Source organism: Macaca thibetana, chromosome 15 (genome assembly GCF_024542745.1).
Source record: "Macaca thibetana thibetana isolate TM-01 chromosome 15, ASM2454274v1, whole genome shotgun sequence".
Classification (NCBI taxonomy): domain Eukaryota; kingdom Metazoa; phylum Chordata; class Mammalia; order Primates; family Cercopithecidae; genus Macaca; species Macaca thibetana.
Genome location: NC_065592.1, coordinates 65,193,876 through 65,219,112, shown reverse-complemented (window position 1 = coordinate 65,219,112; position 25,237 = coordinate 65,193,876). Strand labels below are relative to the sequence as shown.

Genomic DNA, 25,237 nt, shown 5'->3' with positions numbered 1-25,237 from the left:
AACCCAATAGTTTGGTCTGCAAACATCCCCTGAGTTGAGTCCCAAAGCACCTTCTTGGTACCTCACAGTTCTTCAGAATGAAGTTTAAAATCCACTGGGATCTATTATTCTAGAAATTTTTCCTATGAATAATATTCCTATGTATCACTTTATAAAAAGATCATATAATGTATGCATTTTTACAAAGGCAAATACTATTTTCACCACACAATATTACAAATCATAAACAGCTTTCCCACATCAAGATATTCCCTTCTGAGGGCAGTAAGGGTAAACAACTTTGTCCTTGGTCAGGTCATAATTTTTTTATTTTTTATTTTTTTTTAGATAAGTTCTCACTGTCACCCAGGCTGGAGTGTGGTGAGGAGATCATAGCTCACTGTAGCCTCAACCTCTCATGCTCAAGTGATCCTCCCACCTCAGCCTCCCTGTTATGCCCAGACCATTTGTTCCCCAAAGAAGACCACCAGAGTCCAGAGTCAAAGCCAAGCGGCAAGGATCTTTATTACAAGTTCGAACTTGGTCCCTCCATTCCATAGCATACAGGAGGGCCTCGAACAATGCGGGTGCTTGCTTTTTATAGCCCGATGTAAACAGGATATGTAAAGTTACAGGGAACAAGGTAATTCTCTCGGTTACAGCATTACAATTGGTTAACATTATACATTTAGCATTCCTTATCAGAGATCTCCCAGGTGATGTTTTTCTGAAGTTTGAAAGAAATATGGAGTGGCCGGGCGCGGTGGCTCAAGCCTGTAATCCCAGCACTTTGGGAGGCCGAGACGGGTGGATCACGAGGTCAGGAGATCGAGACCATCCTGGCTAACACGGTGAAACCCCATCTCTACTAAAAAATACAAAAAACTAGCCGGGCGAGGTGGCGGGCGCCTGTAGTCCCAGCTACTCAGGAGGCTGAGGCAGGAGAATGGCGTAAACCCGGGAGGTGGAGCTTGCAGTGAGCTGAGATCCGGCCACTGCACCCCAGCCTGGGCGACAGAGCAAGACTCCGTCTCAAAAAAAAAAAAAAAGAAAGAAAGAAATATGGAGGAATGTGTTTGTGCTGGACTCAGGAAGTTGGGAGATATATGGGGGATGTGCCTCATTTCTTTCATCCCCAGTAGTTTTTGTTTTTGGGGTTTTTGTTTTGTTTTGTTTTCGTTGCCCAGGCTGGAGTGCAGTGGCATGAATACCGACCACCACAGCTTCAACCTCCTGGGCTCAAACCCAGATCCTCCTGTCTCAGCCTCCCAAGTAGCTGGAACTACGTGCTCATGCAATCACGCCTGGTTAGTGGTTTTGTTCCCTGGTTTTATGTTTTTTGTAGAGATAGTGTCTCGCCAAGCTGCCCAGACTACTTTCAAACTCCTGGGCTTAAGCGATTCTCCCTCTTTAGCTTCCTAAAGTGCTGGAATTACAGTAGTCAGCCACCTGTTCTTGTCTAAATTTTTAACATTTAGTTTTAATAGTAAACACTGTTACTTGTTCATATGCCCTTCCTATCTCCTTGGTGGTTAGGGAAAGGGACTATTTTCATCCTTGCTTTAAAATTAACCCATAAACTAAATTCCTCCTATACTTAACGTGGCCTATGTGCAGAGATAAGGAAGTTAACCTAAAATATATCATTGTGGGAGGTTAACATTAAGAGCAAAATGGAGGTAGTCATGATAGGCCTTTGTTTCACTGTTCCAATACCAAACTGTTTCAGCACCATTTATGAAACAATCCACCAATCAATCCACAACACTAACTCTATAACATATAATATTTTCATGCACGTGGATCTGTTTCTAGGCTTTTCCCCATTATTTTGGTCTGTATAATACTGTGCCAATATTATACTTTCTTGATTACTATAGCTTTGAAACAAAACTTGACACCTTGAACTTGGGATGACAAGTTCTCCCATCTTCTTCAAAGATCATTTTGCAAAATTTTGATAGGAAATCAACCGCTCTGCTCATATTCCAATCTGGAGTTTCACATTGCATCAAGTGTGTGAATTGTTTCTACAGAATGTAAGAGAATTGCCTCTTTATTGTCACCGAATGTAATGTTTATAGATGATCTGCAAAATTTTCCTTCTATTTTTCAAAGGATTCCAGTAATAGGAATTTACTGCTCAATTTCTCAGAAAAAAAGATTTTTGGACCCTTTTTGTCCAATCACTTTTCTACATGGCTGATCATACATTGCTGAACCTAAGCATAAAACTGGGCAGTTTCTCCTCTTTTCCAGCTAGAACCATAGAGGGTGTCAAAGAGAAGAAGCAGCAGCTTCCTGCTGCGTCAGAAACTCTTAAGAAAAAACAAAGGAATTTTGCAGAGCTGAAGATCAAGCGCCTGAGAAAGAAGTTTGCCCAAAAGATGTTTTGAAAGGCAGAAAGAAGGTTATCTATGAAAAAGCGAAGCACTATCACAAGGAATATAGGCAGATGTACAGAACTGAAATTCGAATGGTGAGAATGGCAAGAAAAGTTGGCAACGTCTATGTACCTGTAGAACCCAAATTGGTGTTTGTCATCAGATTCAGAGGTATCCATGGTGTGAGCACAAAGGTCTAAAAGGTGTTGCAGCTTCTTCGCCTTCATCAAATCTTCAGTGGAACCTTTGTGAAAATCAACAAGGCTTCAACTAACATGCTGTGGATTGTAGAGCCATACATTGCATGGGGGTAACCAAATATGAAGGCAGTAAATGAATAATCTAGCAGCGTGGTTATGGCAAAATCAAGAAGAAGCAAATTGCTTTGACAGATAACACTTTGATTGCTCAATCTCTTGGTAAATATGGCATCATCTGCATGGAGGATCTGATTCATGAGACCTATACTGTTGGAAAACGCTTCAAAGAAGCAAATAACTTCCTGTGGTCCTTCAAATTATCTTCTCCAAGAAGTGGAATGAAGAAAATGACCACCTATTTTGTAGAAGGTGGAGATGCTGGCAACAGGGAGGACCAGATTAACAGGCTTCTTAAAATAATGAACTAAGGTGTCTACCATGATTATTTTTCTAATCGGGCCAGTTAATAAACAGTACTTGCTCTCAAATTGAAGAAAAAATATATGGCCGGGCGCGGTGGCTCAAGCCTGTAATCCCAGCACTTTGGGAGGCCGAGACGGGCAGATCACGAGGTCAGGAGATTGAGACCATCCTGGCTAACACGGTGAAACCTCGTCTCTACTAAAAAATACAAAAAAACTAGCCGGGTGAGGTGGCGGGCGCCTGTAGTCCCAGCTACTCGGGAGGCTGAGGCAGGAGAATGGCCTAAACCCGGGAGGGGGAGCTTGCAGTGAGCTGAGATCCGACCACTGCACTCCAGCCTGGGCGACAGAGCCAGACTCCATCTCAAAAAAAAAAAAAAAAAAAAAAAAAATATGAACAATTTCCCCTGGTTTTTTTTTTTTTTTTTTTTTTTTTGAGACGAAGTCTTGCTCTGTTGCCCAGGCTGGAGAGCAGTAGCACGATCTTGGCTCACTGCAACCTCCGCCTCCCAGGTTCAAGCTCCCATATAAACATGTTAAATACATTTGCATGCCTTTTATCCAAATAATCTGCCTTTTGCAAGTTAATTTTTCAGCGAAACTTCAGAGGGCTCTTGGCCCTTAAATTATCCAGACTTGGGATTTTTCCAACCTTCCAGGTGTACACATTCTTTACTCATTATTTACTTGTTGTTCTTACAGAGACAGAATATGAGTCGCAAATGTGATTCCCCAGTTCTTTTTATTTTATGTGCTTCTTTTTCCTGCCTTTTAGTTTTATTTTTGTACAAGTTTCATTTTTATATAGTCAAATTTATCAAGCTATTCTTTTGTGACTTTAGGATTTTAAGGCATAGTTGCAAAGGTCTTCCTACCTCCAAGATTTTAAACGTATTTCTTCTGCTTCTTTCGAGAACTCTTTAGTTTACAATAATAACTTACGCAAGTAGTGATAGTTTTACCTTCTCCTTTCCCAATTTTTATACCTCTAGCTTCCGTCTCTTGTCCAATTGTAATTGGCTAAAACCTCAGCACCCTGTGAAATAATAGTAGTGATGATGGACATCTTTTATCTTTTTCCTCACTTTATTGGAAATGTTTATAAGTTCTGGCATTAAGCATGATGTTGAACTGAGATCAATTTATCTTACCATGCTAAGGAAATATACATCTATATCTACCTAAGTCAATATTTTTATCAAGTATGGTTGTCAAATTTGGCCAAATGTATTTTCAGCATCTATGGAGACCATTTTATGATTTTTCTTCAAATCTACCCATATGATCAGATATATTAATATATTTCCAATATTGAAATATCTAGACTACACCTCAGCGCACATTTCATTTCTTCATGCTTTCTGGCCATGTTCTTTTTCTCACCATCTCTTATTTTTTTCTTTCTTCTTTTCTTCTCTTTTTTTTTGAGACAGAGTCTCACTCAGTTGCCCAGGCTGGAGCGCAGTGGCGCAGTCTCGGCTCACTACAAGTTCCGTCTCCGAGGTTCACATCATTCTCCTGCCTCAGCCTCCCAAGTAGCTAGGACTACAGGCACCCACCACGATGCCCGGCTAATTTTTAGTAGAGATGGCATTTCACCGTGTTAGCCAGGATGGACTCGATCTCCTGACCTCATGATCCGCCCGCCTCAGCCTCCCAGAGTGGTGGGATTACAGGCATGAGCCACTGTGCCCGGCCTCTTTTTACTTTTCTTTTATTTTCTTTATTTATTTTGAGACAGGGTCTCGCTCTGTCACCCAGGCTGGAGAGTGCAGTGGCACCATCCCAGCTCACTGCAACCTCCGCCTCCTCCCAGATTAAAGTGATTCTCCCGCCTCAGCCTCCTGAGTAGCTGGGACTACAGGCACTATGTTTACATAGAAAAGGTTATATACATATACATATATATATATTTTTTATGTACTTCTTTTTCCTGCCTTTTAGTTTTATTTTTGTACAAGTTTCGTTTTTATATAGTCAAATTTATCAAGCTTTTCTTTTGTGACTTTAGGATTTTATCTTACTATGTTAAGGAAATATCCATCTATATCTAAAAAATATATATATTTTATTTTTTATATATTTATATATTATATATATATTTTTTTTTCATTAAAAGGATGCTCGTGGCAAGGCATGGTGGCTTATGCCTGTAATCCCAGCACTTTGGGAGGCTGAGATGGGTGGATCACCTGAGGTCAAGAGTTCGAGACCAGCCTGGCCAACTTGGTGAAAAATACTACTAAAAATACAAAAATTAGCCGGGCATGGTGCTCGGTGCCTGTAATCCCAGCTACTCAGGAGGCTGAGGCAAGAAAATCACTTGAACCCGGGAGGCAGAGGTTGCAGTGAGCCGAGATGGTGCCATTGCACTCCAGCCTGGGCAACAAGAGTGAAACTCCATCTCAAAAAATAAAAAAAAGAGATGCTCATATAATTATTTTCATGTTGTTAATGATATGGGGAGGGTAGTAAACAGTAGAGAACTTTTGCTTTCTCTTACAAATGGAAATAAATTTTTTCCTAACTATAAAGTAAAACATTTTAATTTTTTTTTTTTTTTTTTTTTTTTTTTAAGACGGAGTCTCGCTGTGTCACCCAGGCTGGAGTGCAGTGGCCCGATCTCGGCTCACTGCAAGCTCCGCCTCCCGGGTTTACGCCATTCTCCTGCCTCAGCCTCCGAGTAGCTGGGACTACAGGCGCCCGCCACCACGCCCGGCTAGTTTTTTGTATTTTTAGTAGAGACGGGGTTTCACCATGTTAGCCAGGATGGTCTCGATCTCCTGACTTCCTGATCCACCCGCCTCGGCCTCCCAAAGTACTGGGATTACAGGCTTGAGCCACCGCGCCCGGCCTAACATTTTAATTTTTTAAATGCAGACAGTATAGAAAGTGTTGACTCTGTAACCCCACCATGAATAAAGAAGTTATTACTATTTATACTTTTGTTCTAGGCGTCCAAGTTTTTTTTTTTTTTTTTTTTTTTTTTTTTTTTTTTGAGATGGAGTCTCACGCTGTTGCCCAGGCTGGAGTGCAGTGGCGCGATCTCGGCTCACTGCAAGCTCCGCCTCCTGGGTTCACGCCATTCTCCTGCCTCAGCCTCCTGAGTAGCTAGGACTACAGGCGCCCGCCACCGCGCCCAGCTAATTTTTTGTATTTTTAGTAGAGACGGGGTTTCACTGTGGTCTCGATCTCCTGACCTTGTGATCCGCCCGCCTCGGCCTCCCAAAGTGCTGGGATTACAGGCTTGAGCCACCGCGCCCGGCCCCAAGTTTTTTTTTTCTACCCTCATCTCCACTCAAAGTTTTGTTCTAAGTATGTACAGTCATCTTTTGGTATCTCTGGGGCTTTGGGTCCAGGACCTTCCTCAGACATCAAAATGCACAGATGCTTATGTTCCTGGTATAAAATGATAGAAAATGGCATAGTATTTGCAAATATCTGATGCATATCCTCTCGTATACTTTAAATCATCTCTAGATTACTTATCATAACTCATACAATGTAAAGTTGTGTAAATCTTTGTTATACTTCATTGTTTTTTGTTTGTTTGTTTGAGACTGTCTCACTTTGCTGCCCAGGCTGGAGTGCAATGGCGCTATCTCTGCTCACCACAACCTCCACCTCCCGAGTCCAAGTGATTCTCCCACTTCAGCCTCCCAATTAGCTGGGATCACAGGCATGTGCCACAATGCCCAGCTACTTTTTGTATTTTTAGTGGAGATGGGGTTTCACCACGTTGGCCAGGCTGGTCTCAAACTCCTGACCTCAGGTGATCTGCCGGCAGTGGCTTCCCAAAGTGCTGGGATTACAGGCATGAGCCACTGCACCTGGCCAATATACTTCGTTGTTTAGGGAATAATAACAAGAAAGAAACATCTACCCTGGGTGCAGTGGCTCACGCCAGTAATCCCATCACTTTGGGAGGCCAAGGCAGGTGGATCACCTGAGGTCGGGAGTTCGAGACCAACCTGACCAACATGGAGAAACCCCGTCTCTACTAAAAATATGAAATTGGCAAGGCGTGGTGGCACATGCCTGTAATCCCAGCTACTTGGGAGTCTGAGGCAGGAGAATCACTTGAACCTGGGAGGCAGAGGTTGTGGTGAGCCGAGATCATGCCATTGCACTCGAGCAGCCTGGGCAACAAGAGCAAAACTCTGTCTCAAAAACAAAAACAAAAACAAAAAACCATCTGTACATACTGTACAGATAGAATTTTTGTTTTGAAAATTTTCTGCCGGGCGCGGTGGCTCAAGCCTGTAATCCCAGCACTTTGGGAGGCCGAGACGGGTGGATCACGAGGTCAGGAGATTGAGACCATCCTGGCTAGCACGGTGAAACCCCGTCTCTACTAAAAAATACAAAAAACTAGCCGGGCGAGGTGGCCAGCGCCTGTAGTCCCAGCTACTCGGGAGGCTGAGGCAGGAGAATGGCGTAAACCCGGGAGGCGGAGCTTGCAGTGAGCTGAGATCCGGCCATTGCACTCCAGCCTGGGAGACAGAGCAAGACTCCGTCTCAAAAAAAAAAAAAAAAGAAAATTTTCTATCTGTGCTTCGTTGAATCCATGGATGCAGAACCCATGGATACGGAGGGCTGACTCTACTAACAAATTATAAGCACATTCACGTGTATTTAAAAAAATACAATCATAGCGTGTCTTCTGTTTTGTAACCTGTTTTTTTCACTTATATCATGGCCCTCTTTCTTTTTTTTGAGAGGGTCATTGTGGTTTGCTGCACCTATCAACCCATCATCTAGGTTTTAAGCACCACATGCATTAGGTATTTGTCCTAATGCTCTCCCTCCCCTTGTCCCCCAGACCCCGACAGGCCCCAGTGTGTGATGTTCCCCTCCCTGTGTCTGATATTCCCCTTCCTGTGTCCATGTGTTCTCATTGTTCAACTTCCACTTATGAGTGAGAACATTCGGTGTTTGGTTTTTCTGTTCCTGTGTTAGTTTGCTGAGAATGATGGTTTCCAGCTTCATCCATGTCCCTGCAAAACACATGAACTCATTCTTTCTCAAGGCTGCATAGTATTCCATGGTGTATATGTGCCATATTTTCTTTATCCAGTCTATCATTGGTGGGCAATGATACATATATATACCTATGTAACAAACCTGCATATTCTGCACATGTATTCCAGAACTTAAAGTAAAATAAAAAATTTTTTAAATTAGCCAAGCATAGCGGCCCAGGCCTGTCTCTCTCTCTCTCTTTTTTTTTTTTTTTTTTTTTTTTTTGAGACAAAGCCTCGCTATTGTGCCCCAGGCTGGAGTGCAATTGCATGTTCTTGGCTCACAGCAACTTCCGCCTCTCAGGCTCAGGTGATTCTCCTGCCTCAGCCTCCTGAGTAGCTGTGATTACAGGCACCTGCCACCACACCCAGCTAATTTTTGTATTTTTAGTAAAGACGGGGTTTCATCATGTTGGCCAGGCTGGTCTTGAACTCCTGACCTCAGGTGATCTGCCCACCTCTGCCTCCCAAAGTGCTGGGATTACAGGCGTGAGCCACCGTGCCTGGTCAGGCCTGTCTCTTAAAAAAAAAACCCCAAAAAAACCCTGCAAATATTGGATGTAATCTTAAATAAATGAGGATTTATACCTATGGAGAATTTCTGTTACCCCAGAAAAAAAATTTATTTTACGTTTTAGCCATCAAGTCCTTATGTCTTCCTGGAAAAGCAGTGATTTGTTAGAATGATTTCCTTACCAAGTCTTCCAACAGAATAGGTGAGATTATAAGAGTGATCATAGCCGGGCGCGGTGGCTCAAGCCTGTAATCCCAGCACTTTGGGAGGCCGAGACAGGCGGATCACGAGGTCAGGAGATCGAGACCATCCTGGCTAACACGGTGAAACCCCGTCTCTACTAAAATATACAAAAAACTAGCCGGGCGAGGTCGCAGGCGCCTGTAGTCCCAGCTACTCGGGAGGCTGAGGCAGGAGAATGGCGTGAACCCAGGAGGCGGAGCTTCCAGTGAGCTGAGATCCGGCCATTGCACTCCAGCCTGGGCGACAGAGCGAGACTCCATCTCAAAAAAAAAAAAAAAAAAGAGTGATCATAATGTTACCGTTATTTGAAGTCAAGTTCTTTGAAGTATTATTTATATTCAGTAAAATTACCATTTTTTGTATATAAATTTATGAGTTTTGGTGAATTCATACAGTCATGTAATAATAATCAAGATACAGAACACTTATACCACCCATAAAATTCCCTCCTGGTCCTTTGGTGGCAATCCCAGCCTTACTTCAGCCTCCAGCAACCACTGATCTACTTTCTATCTCTACACTTTTGGCTCTCCCAAAATTCTATTTAAATACACTAGTGCAGGCCCGGCATGGTGGCTCACACCTGTAATCCCAGCACTTTGGGAGGCCGAGCCGGGTGGATCATTTGAGGTCAGGAGTTTGACATCAACCTGGCCAACATGGTGAAACCCCATCTCTAATAAAAATACAAAAATTAGCCAGTCGTGGTGATACAAATCTGGTTAATTTTTTTATTTTTAGTAGAGATGGGGTTTCTCCATATTGGCCAGGCTGGTTTCAAACTCCTGACCTCGTGATCTGCCCACCATGGCCTCCCAAAGTGGTGGGATTACAGGCGTGAGCCACCGTGCCTGGCCTAATTTTTGTATTTTTAGTAGAGATGGGGTTTCCCCATGTTGGTCAGGCTGGTCTTGAACTCCTGACCTCAGCTGATCTGCCTACCTCAGCCTCTGAAAGTGCTAGGACTAAGGCATTAGCCTCCATGCCCGGCCATGACTATAAGTTTTTATTTTTCATGGGTAAACACCTAGGGCTGGGATTACTGGATTGCATGGTGTATCACTCAGGGTTATCCAGAGAAAAATTATCAATGGAATACAAATATATATAGGAAATATATATCTCCTATATATCTACACATCTATCTATATCTGTATCTATATATTACATACATACACATATGTGTGTGGGTATTCACTCACACACACCACACATACTTACAGAGAGGGAAAGAGAGATTTATTTTAAGGATTGGTTCAAGGACTGGGTACAGTGGCTCACGCCTGTAATCCCAGCACTTTGGAATGCTGAGGAGGGAGGATCACCTGAGACTAGGAGTTCGAGATCAGCCTGGGCAACAAAGTGCGACTACATCTATACAAAAAAAAATATTTTTAGTTAGCTGGGCATGATGGTGCATGCCGGTAGTCCCAGTTTCTCAAGAGGCTAAGATGGGAGGATCTTGAGCCCGGTAGTTCGAGTCTGCAGTGAGCCATAATCATGCCACTATACTCCAGCCTGGGCAATGAAGTGAAATCCTGTCTCGAAAGAAAAAAAGGATTGGTTTGCACAGTTGTGGCAGGCTGGCAAGTCCAAAATTTATAGGGCAGGCCAGCAGGCTGGAAATTCAGCTAAGAGTTTGATATGGTTTGCCTGTGTTCCCAAATCTCATCTTGAATTGTAGCTTCCATAATACCCACGTGTCATGGGAGGGACCTAGTGGGAGGTAATTGAATCATGGGGATGGGCTTTTCCTGTGCTGTTCTATTGATAGTCAATAAGTCTTATAAGAACTGATGGGTTTTTTTGTTTTTTAGACAGAGTCTTGCTGTGTTGCTGAGACTGGAGTGCAGTGGCATGATCTTGGCTCACTGCAACCTCCGCCTCCCAGGTTCAAGTGATTCTCCTGCCTCAGCCTCCCAAGTAAATGGGATTACAGGCACCCACCACCATGCCTGGCTAATTTTTTGTATTTTTAGTAGATATGGGGTTTCACCATCTTGGCCAGGCTGGTCTTGTACTCCTGACCTCATGATCCACCTGCCTTGGCCTCCCAAAGTGCTGGGATTACAGGCATAAGCCACCATGCCCGGCCAAGATCTGATGGTTTTATAAAGGGCAGTTCCCTTGGACAGGTTCTCTTGCCTGCTGCTATGTGGGACATGCCTTTGTCCCTCCTTTGCCTTCTGCCATGATAGTGAGTCCTCCCCAGCCATGTGGAACTGTGAGTCCATTAAACCTCTTTTTCTTTGTAAATTGTCTAGTCTTGGGTATGTTTTTATTACCAGCATGAAAATGGACTAATACAGAGTTGATGCAATTTTGAGTCCAAAATCTACCAAGGAGGCCAGGAGCCTGAAAGATCAGGCAAGGATTCTGTGTTGCAGTCTTGAGGCAGAACTGCTTCTTATTTGGGGAACCTTAGCTTTTGCTCTCAAGGTCTTCCAATGATTAGATGAGGCCCACCTATCATTAGGTAAGATCATCAGCTTTACTCAAAATCTACTGATTGTAAATGTTAATCACATCTTTAAAATATCTTCATAGCAACATCTATACTGATATTTAACCAAACAACTGGGTACTACAACCTAGTGAAGTTGACATATAAAATTAATCATCACATATGGTCCAGGCACAGTGGCTCACACTTGTAATCCCAGCACTTTGGGAGACTGAGATGGGAGGATGGCTTGAGGCTAGGAGTTCAGGACCAGCCTAGGCAACTTAGTAAGACTCCGTAGCTTAAAAAAAAAAAAAAAAAAAAATTAATCAGCTGGGCATGGTGGGATGCGTCTATAGTCCCAGTTATTTGGGAGACTGAGGTTGGAGGATCTTTCGAGCCTGGGAGGTTGAGGCTGCGTTGAGTCACGCTCACACCGCTGCATTCTAGCCTGGGTGACAGCACAACCCTATCTCAAAAAAATAAAAATTAAATTAGATCAAATTGACCATCACATATAGTGTGTTTAACTGCCAAATTGTTTTCCAAAGTGGCTGTCCCCTTTTCATTCTCACCTGCAATGTGTGAGTGTTCACGTGAGTGATTATAAGCATTCTTCTAGCCAAAACTCTTACATTATACATTCAATTTGCTATAGCATTGGGATATTAAAAAAATAAGTCAATCTTACTGTACAAAAGGGAAAATAATTTTCTCTCCTTTGTAGTTCTTGGTTGGGACAGAGTGACAGACATCTGTAGCCAAAGACAGATTACCAAACAGGTCTATAAGCATGTGTACCTAGGAGATATCTGCTGAAATTGGTAAATCTCAAAGCAATGGCTTTGAATTTAGTCTTAAATACCATCATGTGCTGAAACGTAGAAAGAATGGTATTGGGAAGGCCGGTTATGTGGAGACGCTCAGGAAAAGCAAGGGTAAGGTTTGTTATGCAGATTTCAGCCAGTGCCTTCTCCATTTATACACATCTTAGTGACTTTTTCATCCATCTCTTCCTGGTACAGAGAAGGAGGCACTCTTACAAATGGAGATTTCTCTTACAAAATGGTAACTTCTAGTACCCTGTTTTCAGAATTTCTCCTGTGTCTGCAGTTTCTCAAAATAATCAGCTCAAAATAATCCTTATGCCAAAAAAAAAACGTATTTTGGAGCAGCATATTCTGGTCCTCAGCACTGCCATCAGGAATTTGTTTGTAAACAAACATCCAGTATGAGTATTTTGCCTTTTAAGTATTGACCTTAGGAGGAAGTACATTTATTGTAATGTAGGTTAAAAAGGGTAAGTAAGCTGTTTAATGTTACATTACTAATAAACCTTGCTTACTAGCTAGTATGTCTCATCCTTCAAAGGCTGGCAAGTATTTTAAAATCTAACCTAGCTTAGGTATGCCCTCAGCAGAAACCAATATCTTAATTAGAAGCAACAAATCAAAAAACCTAAATGGTGTTAAAGAGCACCCGCTTCCCAGACCTTTGTTCTTATTTTTCTCCCCAGTAGGAGATGTTAGCTTTTATTATTTTAAATTTGCTTGTGTTTTTTTAAAAGATAGAAGTCACAGCCCAAGAGGAGAGAGAAAATTTGCCTTCCTCAATCCTTTTGTATATTTGCTTTTAATGAAAAGTGAAGGGTTTATGTAAATCAGCTGTGACTCCTCAGGTACGAGTAGAGGCTAAGAACAGCTACTCCAGTTCTTCAACAGAAAGATGCTTAGCTCCATCCACACTGAGCCGGTCATCTCGTTACCATAGTAACACCATCCCTTGTTCTCATTCTCGGAAACTTTGCCTGCATCTGCTGATGGAAGGGCACTGCCACATTTGCATCAGAAATTAAATAATACTTTCCAAGACAGATCGTACGCAATGGCTGGGGTCACAGGGATCACCAGTATGGCCTTGAAAGAGATGAGCAGAATTAGTCCAGTGGTTACAGTATTTCTCTTTAGCATCATTTCCCAAAAAAGAATGGAAAATCGATGACTCAGAACTCAGTAAGCTCGTTCATTAGCAGGGTACCAAGTGGGAGTAGTCTCTCCTAAGTAAAAACAAAAAGCGGGAGCTTTCAGCAGCAAGCCTGCCAGGTTTTCTTTTTTTATTTTTTTTTGAGACGGAGTCTCGCTGTGTTGCCCAGGCTGGGGTGCAGTGGCGCGATCTCGGCTCACTGCAAGCTCCGCCTCCTGGGTTCACGCCATTCTCCTGCCTCAGCCTCCCGAGTAGCTGGGACTACAGGCGCCCGCCACCACGCCCGGCTAGTTTTTTGTATTTTTAGTAGAGACGGGGTTTCACCATGTTAACCAGGGACGGTCTTGATCTCCTGACCTCGTGATTCACCCGCCTCGGCCTCCCAAAGTGCTGGGATTACAGGCTTGAGCCACCGCGCCCGGCCGCCTGCCAGGTTTTCACGACTGTTTCCCCCTTTGCTCATCAGGGCATGGCCCCACACTGCCTCAGAAACCTTCTTACATGGTAGGCAGCTGCTTGTTCGGGATCTCTCTCTCTCTCTCTCTCACCCACCTCTATTTTCTGCCTTCATTCTCATCTGTTGGCCTGCGTTTCTTCTTAGGCTTGTTTTATAGTGACTGCTTGCCCGGTGATCAGTTCGTCCTGCTGGTGGACTTTGCCCCAGGATCCTTCCCCTACTCCCACCCTATCACTGGAGGTGGTTGCTGCGGTGTCTGGGAAAGGAGGCCTGCCAATTTCTCTTCCTGGCACTTGTTCTCCTGCTTTCTCCCTTCCTCTTGTCCTCTTCCTCATTCCCTACTCCCACACTTCCTTTTTCTCTCTCTCCTGTTTTTCCTTTGCTTCTCCACTTCTCAACCTAAAATTCAGCACCCTCCAAAACACAGCCACACACATTTCACCCTACTGGTGACACTGTAAACCAAAAATACAACTCTAAGGCCCCCCAAAACCATCTGAATGGAATTCCTCCTTGGCCAGGGCACATCTTCTCAGGATCTCCTGAGGGCTGTGTCACAGGCCATGGTCACTCATATTTGGCTCAGAATAAATCCCTTAAATAATTATTGTTGACTCTTTTTGTCAACAGTAATTTGGTGCCTCAGAGAAGACTCAGGACCCCAAAAGAGCTGCCCGAACTTGGAGCTAAGGTACTAGCAGGGAACCATCGAAGCCTCCCTGACTTCGAGCTTCTCCAACCAGTGGAGCTGACGAGTCCTCCCAAATCGTGGAACTCCCTTTGGTTAACGGTCCTTAATTTATTCTGAGCTGACATTTTTCTCTGAGGAAGTTATTGTTTAGGATCTTTTCTTTTTTTTTTTTTTTTTGAGATGGAGTCTCGCTCTGGCGCCCAGGCTGGAGTACAGTGGGGGGATCTCCGCTCACTGCAAGCTCCGCCTCCTCCCGAGTTCACACCATTCTCCTGCCTCAGCCTCCCGAGTAGCTGGGACTACAGGTGCCCGCCACTTCGCCCGGCTAATTTTTGTATTTTTAGTAGAGACAGGGTTTCACCATCTTGGCCAGGATGGTCTCGATCTCTTGACCTCGTGATCCACCCACCTTGGCCTCCCAAAGTGCTGGGATGACAGGCGTGAGCCACTGTGCCCAGCCTGTTTAGGATCTTACTTCTAGTTTGGAGGTACATTCTAAAGGGTCTTCTCCATTACTTTTTCTTCCAAAAGTAATCTTGATTTGGCTTGTCTGTGCATATTTGCCTGGGGAACTGAAATGTTGTTTTCATAGGTAAATAAGAGACTGAGTTTCCTCAGCTCTGAAGAGAAAGGCCATTTTGTTCCTCCCTGCCAAAAAGCACCCCTGGGTGACAGGGGACCACGTGGGAATGTCTGTGGGGTTGACTCCCGTGACATGCAGCGGCCTTCAGGGAACCCCCAACAAAATTAGTTTAAAAAGGGCTTTTCCAGGAAGCGCATATAGAACCTGGTCACTCCATGCTTTGAGCCCTCCCAGAGGTGCTTAGACCTCCGGAGAGAGAAACTAAGACCTGTAAGAGGGTGTCAGCCACTCTATGGTGACACTGTGGAGTCCAACCCACAACCGGCACACTTAACCCACCACACTGAACTCTAGGCCACAGCTCAGCTCCTCCTTTTCAAGAAAAAAAAAAAAGGGGGAAACAAATAATCTAAGAATGACGAAAAAACAAGGAGAATGACAGATTTCAGGCACTCTGTTGATTGTATGGTGCCACTCCTTGCAAGTGTTTGTATAAAATAAATATATTATAGTCTTTCTGCACATTTACATCAAGGAAAAAGAGCCTGAAGTTCGACCTGTAATTATAGGGTTTCTAGGTTCTCTTTTTTCTCTATTTTCTTGTCTGCCTTCTGTAAATCCAGTTTTTTTTTCTTTTTAAAAATAATTTTAAAATAATTTATTTTGATATAGGGTCTCACGATGTCACCCAGGCTGGTCTTAAACTCTCAGGCTCAAGCAGTCCTCCCATCTCAGCTTCCCAAAGTGCTGGGATTACAGGCATGAGCCACTATGCCCGGCCTGCTGTTTTCTACTGAGATAAAAACTACTGTTTGGAGCCAACCATTTTTGGTTTGTTTCTTCGTGCATTTGCTTTTTGCAAGCCTGTGAATTTGTATTAATATCTCATGGCTAGAGTTCTGAAGTAAAATCTATAGAATCGTGTGTGTGTGGCGGGGGTGGGGGAGTGTATTTAAAAGGCCTTTTTGTTTTGTTTTATTTTTCATTTTTTGTCCTATGACCATGTTCTTATTGAGAAAGTTTTTTTTTAGAAAAATAGTGTCTAACATCCCGGGATTCCTTAAAGTAAACAGAGAAGGTACCAAACTCCTTTTAAGGAAGAAACCTCTTTTTCCTTATGGAACCCCAAGAATGTAAACAAATGTGTTTTTTCTCAGATCTTAAACTGCTTCCTTCTGTATTGTGTTATCTGATTTTTTTTCCAACTAAAATAGTTATTACAACAGAGGCTACTGTTTGATGTTTAAGGAAGAATGTAGTTTAGACACTTAGAGAAATGTCTTTGTTAAAAAAAAAAAATGTTGCACTGTAAAAGCATGATCTAACCTCATAATATAATCCTCTTTTTTGAGACCCAGTGCTCAGAGCTTAAGAGGAGACTTAGGGCCAGGCACAGTAGCTCACGCCTATAATCCCAGCACATTGGGAGGCCAAGGTGGGCAGATCACCTGAGATCAGGAGATCGAGATTAACCAGGCCAACATGGTGAAACCCCATCTCTAATAAAAATACAAAAACTAGCTGGCATGGTGACACACACCTGTAGTCCCAGCTACTCGAGAGGCTGAGGGAGGAGAACCACTTGAACCCAGGAGGCGGAGGTTGCAGTGAGCCAAGATCATGCAACCACATCCAGCCTGGCAACAGAGTGAGACTCCATCTCAAAAATTAAAAAAAGGAGACTTAAATTAGAACTACTAAAAAATGGTGGATGGGAGACAGGACTAACATGCTGCTCCTGCTTAGACAGATAGAACTGTCTGGAGACTCACATTGTGAACTTTTGCTCCAAGAACCACTGCAGGAACATACCAGGAAAACAAAAATAATTCAAAGACCCTTTGAAAGAAGAGGCTTGCCACTACAAACACCACAAGACAGCCAAAAAACTGTGAGTTCCGAAAGTGTAAGAGGAGGAAAAGGAAGCCTCCAAACACACACCTTCACTGGGGAATCTGAAAATCCAGGTCACAGGAGAAGGATTTAACCTTATCTACAGTGGAAACAGATTTAGGGAACTGAGTGAAATATAAAAGTAGAAGAAGCAGTAGGAAGAGCCCTGCAGGCACTCCCAGTCTCCAGCTCAAGCCTGGTGAAGCCATTCCTGGATTTATCTCACAGAGATCTTTGGGGAAGTGAAGGCAGCCAGTGGAACTGGGGAGCAGCCACAGAGAGAAGGAAGCTCCTAGCTGAACTTTGTAATAATTTTGACTGAGCACTAATTTTTCTGAACAGAATCAGGTGGGACAAATGGGGAAGTGCCAATACAAGCACAGAAGCCACAGCTGACATTGCAGGGGTGAGGCCTGAGAGCCCTGTTTGCTTTCTCAATAGGGAGGCTTGTACCCTGGGGCAAGATCTCACCCCTGCATGCGGGCTGCCTGGACGTAAACTCAGTGCGGTTGATGGGAGCATGGTGGGAGTGAGACTGGCCCTGCTGGCTGCATGGGAGCTAGGTAAGGCCTGTCACCACTGGCTTTCCCCCACTTACCTGGCAACCTGTATGATGCAGCAGAGGCAGCCATAATCCCCTGGGAACATAACTCCATTGGCCTGAGAACCACTCCCCTATCCCCAACAGTGGCCACAGCAAGCCCCACCCATGGAGAGTCTGAGCTTAGACTCATCCAACCCTGCCCCCACCTGATGGTTTTTGTCTACCCACCCTGGTAGCTGAAGACAAAAGACATAAACTCTTGGGAGCACAACAGCCCTGCCCATCACCTGGGAAATCTGAGTACTTATGCTGGCCAATGTAGAACTAGCCTATATCTCCCTTCCATCACAGTTGGTGCTCTCTTAAAAGTGCCACCTCCTAGTTGGAGGCCATCAACTCAAGCCATCACAGTAACTCAACAGAACGACCCTGCTCCAAAGGAGAAAACAACAGCTAATTCCACTGCCTACAACACCCTAGCTAACCAGAGGTCCTGAGTCTGTCCACGTGACAACTTCACTGCTAGTATAATCACCATTCAAGAAAACCAGCACACTAAACAAAACTACAACCAAGGACTCCCACAGTCTATTTCACTCCCCTTTCTTTTTTTTTTTTTTTTTTTTTTTTTGAGACAGAGTCTCACTCACTCTGTCGTCCAGGCTGGAGTGCAGCAGTGCAATCTTGGCTCGCTGCAACCTCCGCCTCCCAGGTTCAAGTGGTTCTCCTGCCTCAGCCTCCTGAGTAGCTGGGATTATAGGTATGTGCCACAATGCCCAGCTAATTTTTTTATTTTTAGTAGAGATGGGGTTTCACCATGTTGGTCAGGCTGGTCTTGAACTCCTGACCTCATGATCCTCCCACCTCAGCCTCCCAAAGTGCTGGGATTACAGGCGTGAGCCACCATGCCTGGCCATCCACTCCCCTTTCATCTCCACTGGAGCAGGTGCTGGTAGGGTAGCCATGGCTCAGGGAACTGGAGATGGATCACATCACAGGACTCTTTGTAGACTTTCCCCAGCACCAGCCTGGAGCCTGGATCTGGCTGGTTAGACCCAGAAGAACAATAACAGTCACTGCAGTCTGGTTCACAGGACCCCATCCCTAGGGCAAGAGAGAGTGCACCACATCAAGGGATTAAGAGTGAAAACAGCAAAACTCTGTCTAAAATGAAACAAAACAAAAACCAAAGGAACAGAGCCTCCAAGAAATTTGGGATTATGTTAAAGGATGAAACATAAGAATAACTGGTGTTGCTGGGAAAGAAGAGAAATTTAAAAGTTTGGAAAACTTATCTGAGGGAATAATTGAGGAAAATTGCCTGGTCTCACAAGAGATCTAGACATCCTAATACAAGAAGGTCAAAGAATACCTAAGAAATTCAATGCAGAAAGATCATCACCTAGGCGCATAGTCATCAGGTTATCTAAAGTCAAGAGGAAGGAAAGAATCTTAAGAGCTGTGAGACAAAAAGCATCAGATAACCTATAAACAAAAACCTATCAGATTAACAGCAGATTTCTCAGGAGAAACCCTGCATGCCAGAAGAGACTGTGGTCCTATCTTTGGCTTCCTCAAACAAAATACTTACCAGCCAAGAATTTTGTATCCAGCAAAACTAAGCTGCATAAATGAAGGAGATACAGTTTTTTTCAGACAAACAAATGCTGACAGAATTCACCACTACCAAGCCAGCACTACAAGGAATGTTTTTTTTTTTTTTTTTTTTTTTTTTTTTTTTTTTTTTTGAGACGGAGTCTCGCTCTGTCGCCCAGGCTGGAGTGCAGTGGCCGCATCTCAGCTCACTGCAAGCTCCGCCTCCCGGGTCTATGCCATTCTCCTGCCTCAGCCTCCCGAGTAGCTGGGACTACAGGTGTCCGCCACCTCACCTGGCTAGTTTTTTGTATTTTTTAGTAGAAACAGGGTTTCACCGTGTTAGCCAGGCTGGTCTCGATCTCCTGACCTCGTGATCCGCCCGTCTCAGCCTCCCAAAGTGCTGGGATTACAGGCTTGAGCCACCGCGCCCAGCCCAGGAATGCTAAAAGAAGTTCTAAATCTTGAAACAAAACCTCAAAATACACCATAATAAACCTCCTTAAAGCATAAATTTCACAGGACCTATAAAACAATAACACAATGGAAAAAAAAAACAACAACAAGGTATTCAGGCAACAATTAGCATGACGAATAGAACGGTACCTTACATCTCAATACAAATGTTGTATATAAATGGCCTAAATGCTTCACTTAAAAGATACCAGGCCGGCCGGGCGCGGTGGCTCAAGCCTGTAATCCCAGCACTTTGGGAGGCCGAGACGGGTGGATCACGAGGTCAGGAGATTGAGACCATCCTGGCTAACACGGTGAAACCCCGTCTCTACTAAAAAATACAAAAAACTAGCCAGGGGAAGTGGCAGGCGCCTGTAGTCCCAGCTACTCAGGAGGCTGAGGCAGGAGAATGGCGTGAACCTGGGAGGCGGAGCTTGCAGTGAGCTGAGATCCGGCCACTGCACTCCAGCCTGGGCGACAGAGCGAGACTCCATCTCAAAAAAAAAAAAAAAAAAAAAAAGATACCAGGCCAGGCGTGGTGGCTCACACCTGTCGTCTCAGCACATTGGGAGATGAAGGTGGGCGGATCACATGGTCAAGAGATCAAGACCATCCTGGTCAAGATGGTGAAACCCCATCTCTACTAAAAATACAAAAATTAGCTGGGTGTGGTGGCATGTGCCTGTAGTCCCAGCTACTCAGGAGGCTGAGGCAGGAGAATTGCTTGAACTCAGGAGATGGAGGTTGCAGTGAGCTGAGACTGCACCACTGCACTCCAGCCTGGCAACAGAGCAAGGCTCCATCAAAAAAAAAGATACAGAATGGCAGAATGGACAAAAATCCACAAACCAGAGTCCTAGCATAGTGGTTCATGCCTATAATCCCAGCACTTTGGGAGGCCAAGGTGGGCAGATCACCTGAGGTCAGGAGTTTGAGACCAACCTGTTCAACGGGCAAAAGCCTGTCTCTACTAAAATTACAAAAATTAGCCAGGTGTGGTTGTGGGTGCCTGTAATCCTAGCTACTTGGGAAGCTAAGGCAGGGAGTATTGCTTGAACCTGGGAGGTGGAGGTTGCAGTGAGCCAAGATCATGCCACTGCACTCCAGCCTGGGTGACAGAGCAGGCTCCATCTCAAAAAAAAAAAAAAAAAAAAAAAAAATTCACCAACCAGGCCAAGTGTGGGGTCTCATACCTGTAATCCCAGCAGTTTGTGAGGCCAAGGTGGGTGGCTCACTTGAGGTCAGGAGTTCAAAAACAGCCTGCTCAACATGGTGAAACCCCATCTCTACTATAAAAACAAAAATTATCCAGGCATGGTGGCACAGGAGAATCACTTGAACCAGAAAGGCAGAGACTGCAGTGAGCCAAGATCATGCCATTGTACTCCAGCCTGGGCAACAGAGCAAAACTGTGTTTCTTTTTTTTTTTTTTAGACGGAGTCTCACTGGAGTGCAGTGCCACAATCTCGGCTCACTGCAAGCTCCGCCTCCCAGGTTCATGCCATTCTCCTGTCTCAGCCTCCCTAGTAGCTGGGACTACAGGTGCCCACCACCAAGCCCGGCTAATTTTTTGTATTTTTAGTAGAGATGAGGTTTCACCATGTTAGCCAGGATGGTCTCGATCTCCTGACTTCATGATCCGCCCACCTGGGCCTCCCAAAGTGCTGAGATTACAGGTGTGAGCCACTGTGCCCAGCCCTAAAACTCTGTTTCAAGAAGAAAAAGAAAAAAAAAAATCCACCAATCAAGGATCTGCTGTCTTCAAGAGACTCACCTAACACATAGTGACACACATAAACTTAAGGTAAAGGTGTGGAAAAAGATATTCCATGCAAATGAAAACCAAAAGTGAGGAGGAATAGCTATTCTTTTTTTTTTTCTTTTTTGAGACAGAGTCTCGCTCTGTCGCCTAGGCTGGAGTGCAGTGGCATAATCTCGGCTCACTGCAAGCTCCACCTCCTGGGTTCACACCATTCTCCTGCCTCAGCCTCCCATGTAGCTGGGACTACAGGTGCCTGCCACCATGGCCGGCTAATTTTTTTGTGTGTGTGTATTTTTAGTAGAGACTGGGTTTCACTGTGTTAGCCAGGATGGTCTCTATCTCCTGACCTCGTGATCCACCCGCCTTGGCCTCCCAAAGTGCTGGGATTACAGTCATGAGCCACTGTGCCCTGCCAGGAATAGCTATTCATATACCAGACAAAACAGACTTTAAAGCAACAACAGTTAAAAGACAAAGAGGGACATTAAATAATGACAAAAGTATAAGTCCAACAGGAAAATATCACAATCATAGATATATATGCACCAAACACTGGAGGTCTCCAATTTATAAAACGATTATTACTAAGCTTAAGAAATGAGACTGATGGCAACATGATAATAGTGGAGTACTTCAATACTCCACTGACAGCACTAGACAGCCATCAAGATCGAAAGTCAAAAAAGAAACAATAGACTTAAACTATACCCTAGAACAAATGGACTTAACAGATACTTACAGAACATTCTACCCAATACCTGTAGAAAATACATTATTTTCATCAGAATAGGGAACATTCTCCTAGGTAGACCATATGATAGGCCACAAAACAAGTCTCAATAAATTTAAGAAAATCAAAGTTATACTAAGTACTTTCTCAGACCACAGTGGAATAAAACTGGAAATTAACTCCAAAAGGAGCCCTCAAAACTATACATATACATGGAAATTATATAATGTGCTCCTGAATGATCTCTGGGTCAACAATGAAATCAAGATGGAAATTTGAAATTCTTTGAACTGAATGACATAGTGACACAACCTATGACAACCTCTGGGATACTGCAGAAGAGGGGCTAAGAGGAAAGTTCATAGCACTAAATGCCTACATCAAAAAGTCTAATAGAATACACATAGACAATCTAAGCTCACACCTGAAGGAACTATAGAAACAAGAACAAACCAATCTCAAACCCAGGAGAAAAAAGAAATAAGAAGGATCAGAACAGAACTAAATGAAATTGAAACAAACAAACAAAAAACAGTATGAAAGATAAATGAAACAAAAACCTGATCTTTTGAAAAGATGAACAAAGTCGATAGACCGTTAGCGAGATTAACCAAGAAAAGAAGAGAGAAGATCAAAATAAGCTCAATTAGAAACAAAATGGAAGATATTACAGCAGATACCACATTACTACAAAAGATCATTCAAGGCTACTATGAACACCTTTATACACACAAACTAGAAAACCTAGAAGAGATGGAGAAATTCCTGGAAATATACAACCCTCCTAGATTAAATTAGGAAGAATTAAAAACTCTAAACAGACCAATAACAAGTAGCAAGATTGAAACAGTAATAAAAAAATATTGTGAACAAAAAAAGTCCAGGACCATATGGATTCACAGTTGAATACTAACAGAAATTCAAAGAACTGGTACCAATCTTACTGAAACTATTCCAAAAGACAGAGAAAGAGGGAATACTCCCTAAATCATTCTATGAAGCCAGTACTACCCTAATACCGAAACCAGGAAATGACATAACAAAAAAAGAAAACTACAGACCAACATCCCTGATGAGTATTGATGCAAAAATCCTCAACAAAATACTAGGTAACCAAATCCAACAGCATATCAAAAAGATAATCCAGCATAATCAAGTGGTTTTCACACCAGGGATGCAGGGTTGGTTTAACATACGCAAGTCAATAAATGTGATACACCACATAAACAGAAACAAAAATAAAAGTTAAATAATCATCTCAATAGATGTAAAAAAAGCATTTGACAAAAATCAGCATCCCTTTTGATTAAAACCCTCAACAAAATTAGCATTGAAGGGCATACCTTAAGGTAATAAAAGCCATCTATGACAAATCCACAGCCAACATTATACTGAACAGAGAACAGTTGAATGCATTTCCCATAAGAAGTGGAAGAAAGCAAGTTGCTCACTTTCGCCACTTCTGTTCAACAAGGTAATGGAAGTCCTAGTTAAAGCAATCAGACAAGAGACAGATATAAAGGGCATCCAAATTGGTGAAGAGGAAGTCAAAAAGTTGCTGTTCACCAATGATATGATCGTATACCTAGAAAACCAAGACTCATCCAAAAAGCTCCTAGGAATGATAAATGAATTCAGTAAAGTTTCATGATACAAAATCAATGTATACAAATCTGTAGCACTGCTGTACACCAAAGTGACCAAGCTGAGAATCAAACCAGAAACTCAATCCCTTTTACAACAGCTGCAAAAAAATAAAATAAAACACTTAGAAATATACATAACCAAAGACTTGAAAGATCTCTACAAGAAAAACTATACAACACTGCTGAAAGAAATCATAGATCACACAAAAATAATGGAAATACATCCTATGTTCATGAATGGGTAGAATCAATATTGTAAAAATGACCATACTGCCAAAAACAATCTGCAAATTCAATACAGTTCTCATCAAAATACCATCATCTTTCTTCACAGAACTAGAAAAAAAAATCCTAAAATTCCTATGGAACAAAAAAGAGAGCCCACATAGCCAAAGCAAGACTAAGCAAAAAGAATAAATCTGGAGGCATTACAATTACCTAACTTTGAACTGTACTACAAGTCCATAGTTATTAAAACAGCATGGTACTGGTATAAAAACAAGCACATAAATCAATGGAACAGAATAAAGAATCCAGAAATAAAATCAAATACCTACAACCAACTGATTTTCGACAAAGCAAACAAAAACATAAAATGAGGAAAGGACACCCTATTCAACAAATGGTGCTGGGATAATTGGCAAGCCCCACGTAGAAGAATGAAACTAGATCTTCATCTCTCACATTATACAAAAATCAACTCAAGATGGTCAAAGGCTTAAATCTAAGACCTGAAACAAAATTTTTAGAAGACAACACTGGAGAAACTCTTCTAGACATTGGCTTAGGCAAAGAGTTCAAAGAGTTCATAACCAAGAACCCAAAAGGAAATGCAACAACAACAAAGATAAATAGATGGGACCTAACTAAACTAAAAAGCTTTTGTGCCAGCAAAAGAAATGATCAGCAGAGTAAATAGACAACCCATGGAGTGGGAGAAAATCTTCACGAACTATGCATCTGACAAAGGACTAAGATCTGGCATCTACAAGGATCTCAAACAAATCAGCAAGGAAAAAAACAAATAATCCCATCAAAAAGTGGGCTAAGAACATGCATAGACAATTCTTTTTTTTTTTTTTTTTTTTTTTTGAGACAGAGTCTCGCTTAGTCGCCCAGGCTGGAGTGCAGTGGCGCGATCTCGGCTCACTGCAAGCTCCGCCTCCCGGGTTCACGCCATTCTCCTGCCTCAGCCTCCCGAGTAGCTGGGACTACAGGTGCCCGCCGCCTCGCCCGGCTAATTTTTTGCATTTTTAGTAGAGACGGGGTTTCACCGTGTTAGCCAGGATGGTCTCGATCTCCTGACCTTGTGATCCGCCCGTCTCGGCCTCCCAAAGTGCTGGGATTACAGGCTTGAGCCACCGCGCCCGGCCGACAATTCTTTTTTTTTTTTTTTTTTTTTTTTTGAGACGGAGTCTCGCTCTGTCGCCCAGGCTGGAGTGCAGTGGCCAGATCTCAGCTCACTGCAAGCTCCGCCTCCCGGGTTCATGCCATTCTCCTGCCTCAGCCTCCCGAGTAGCTGGGACCACAGGCGCCGCCACCTCGCCCGGCTAATTTTTTTGTGTTTTTAGTAGAGACGGGGTTTCGCCGTGTTAGCCAGGATGGTCTCGATCTCCTGACCTTGTGATCCGCCCGTCTCGGCCTCCCAAAGTGCTGGGATTACAGGCTTGAGCCACCGCGCCCGGCTGGGCCG

The 25,237-nt window shown here is 43.4% G+C and overlaps 1 pseudogene; it reads left to right on the top strand.

Moving 5' to 3' along the window:
• Positions 1-2,177: 2,177 nt before the first annotated feature.
• On the top strand, positions 2,178-2,991 carry LOC126937296 (60S ribosomal protein L7-like; annotated as a pseudogene).
• The last annotated feature ends 22,246 nt before the right edge of the window (positions 2,992-25,237 follow it).